The sequence below is a fragment of the Tetranychus urticae genome, unplaced genomic scaffold (genome assembly GCF_039701765.1).
Source record: "Tetranychus urticae isolate SD_2017Ah unplaced genomic scaffold, NJAU_TeUrti_SD_1.0 Scaffold_5, whole genome shotgun sequence".
Classification (NCBI taxonomy): domain Eukaryota; kingdom Metazoa; phylum Arthropoda; class Arachnida; order Trombidiformes; family Tetranychidae; genus Tetranychus; species Tetranychus urticae.
Window position 1 is genome coordinate 88,001 of NW_028315837.1, and position 2,500 is coordinate 90,500.

General features: G+C 44.0%; 1 non-coding gene across 1 annotated transcript in view; it reads right to left on the reverse strand.

Annotated features, from left to right (window-relative positions):
• Positions 1-351: 351 nt before the first annotated feature.
• Positions 352-2,500, reverse strand: part of LOC149092762 (small subunit ribosomal RNA) — a 2,170-nt gene continuing 21 nt past the window's right edge. Inside the window, exon 1 of the ribosomal RNA XR_016200513.1 lies at positions 352-2,500. This exon is cut by the window's right edge and continues 21 nt beyond it. This is a non-coding gene — a ribosomal RNA (small subunit ribosomal RNA).

Below are 2,500 nucleotides of genomic sequence, written 5' to 3' on the forward strand. Positions count from 1 at the left end.
TAAACCTTGCCGTCAGCATAAGCTGAAGACTTGATCAGGTACCAAGTATGTAGCAAGACAGGCTTTTCATTATAAACTACAATTGTTTTGCAAAAGAAATTATGGCTATCGTTAGATAACCCTCACTCTTTGTTGCATTGGATAATGAAAGATGGATGTATGAATGAACGAATGTAATGCAAATTAGAATCATGTTGCAATGGCTAAATGTTTGCAATAAACATTCACAATTGCGACTCTAATGCAAATACAATTCAATTGCATTCACCATATTAGCATCTACAATATCACTATGCAGAGTGTTTGATTGTTTGAAGGTTGTATTTCTCTTATAATAAGAGGGTAATACGTTAATGATCCTTCCGCAGGTTCACCTACGGAAACCTTGTTACGACTTTTACTTCCTCTAAATGATCAAGTTTGAACATCTTTCCAGCACAATCCGACCACTAGTTTCCCAATGGTCTGGATTGACCAGTCCGAAGTCCTCACTAAATCATTCAATCGGTAGTAGCGACGGGCGGTGTGTACAAAGGGCAGGGACGTAATCAACGCAAGCTAATGACTCACGCTTACTGGGAATTCCTCGTTCATGGGCAATAATTACAATGCCCAATCCCCATCACGAAATGGGTTCAAGCGGTTACCCACTCCTTTCGGAGCAGGAAACAGTATGCACGATGACCACTTCAGTGTAGCACGCGTGCGGCCCCGGACATCTAAGGGCATCACAGACCTGTTATTGCTCTGTTTCGTGCGGCTGCGAGCGCCGCTTGTCCCTCTAAGAAGTCCTTACAGTGCTACAGCATCCTTACCCTAGCCAATTCTGTAGGCTAATAGCAGCAGAGCCCTCAACAGCCGAAACCATCAAGAGATACTACCACCCACAGGTTGACTAAGGGGGAGTACTGCAGTGTAAACTGCAAGTCTATTTAGTAGGCTAGAGTCTCGTTCGTTATCGGAATTAACCAGACAAATCACTCCACCAACTAAGAACGGCCATGCACCACCACCCACTGAATCAAGAAAGAGCTCTCAATCTGTCAATCCTCTCAGTGTCCGGGCCGGGTGAGTTTTCCCGTGTTGAGTCAAATTAAGCCGCAAGCTCCACTCCTGGTGGTGCCCTTCCGTCAATTCCTTTAAGTTTCAGCTTTGCAACCATACTTCCCCCGGAACCCAAAAACTTTGGTTTCCCGGAAGCTTCCATTCGAGTCATGAAATTAGTTACTCAGAATGATCGCTGGTTGGCATCGTTTATGGTTAGAACTAGGGCGGTATCTGATCGCCTTCGAACCTCTAACTTTCGTTCTTGATTAATGAAAACATTCTTGGCAAATGCTTTCGCTGTAGTTTGTCTTGCGACGGTCCAAGAATTTCACCTCTAGCGCCGCAATACAAATGCCCCCGTCTGTCCCTCTTAATCATTACCTTGGATTCTTAAGACCAACAAAATAGAACCAAGGTCCTATTCCATTATTCCATGCAAGATCATTCAAGTTAAGGTAGTGGTACGCATCATATAGATGGTTGACCATACCGTTTTTAGGCACCTCTTTCGAGGTTTTGGACGCCTGCTTTGAGCACTCTGATTTTTTCAAGGTAAAAGTCTCGATCGCTTGAATCAACACTCGGTAAAGAGCATTGATAGCAAATATCGAGCAATTTTCTGTCTAAACACTATGAATGTAACCACCAGGAAAGAGGAATGAAGGTTCAAGCAAGCATCCGTAGACACAAGCAAGAAACCTAACATCACCATCTAACCCTTTAATCAGTGGACCCCATAGGTTCGACTGAAATCCAACTACGAGCTTTTTAACCGCAGCAACTTTAATATACGCTATTGGAGCTGGAATTACCGCGGCTGCTGGCACCAGACTTGCCCTCCAATAGATCCTCGTTAAAGGATTTAAATTGTACTCATTCCAATTACGGGGCCTCAATAGAGTCCCGTATTGTTATTTTTCGTCACTACATCCCCGTACTGGGATTGTGTAATTTGCGCGCCTGCTGCCTTCCTTAGATGTGGTAGCCGTTTCTCAGGCTCCCTCTCCGGAATCGAACCCTAATTCCCCGTTACCCGTTACAACCATGGTAGGCGCATAACCTACCATCGACAGTTGATAAGGCAGTTGCTTGAGGGATACATCGTCGGCTCAGAGGCCATACGATTTGCTCAGTTATTCAGAGTCATCACAAGAAATGCAACCGAAGTTGCTAAGATCCCCACTGCTAGTCCTTAGACAGCGACCGAAATCACTGAACAGGGTTCTAGGTGAATAAGAATCATTGGTCTTGTACTAATAAATGCGATCCTTCCGTCAGCAAGCTGAGGTTGGAACACTTGTTCATGTATTAGCTCTAGAATTACCACAGTTATCCATGTAAAAAAGAATATCCGAGGAACCGTAACTGATTTAATGAGCCATTCGCGGTTTCACTTTATAAACAGTATGTACTTAGACATGCATGGCTTAATCTTTGAGACAAGCATATGACT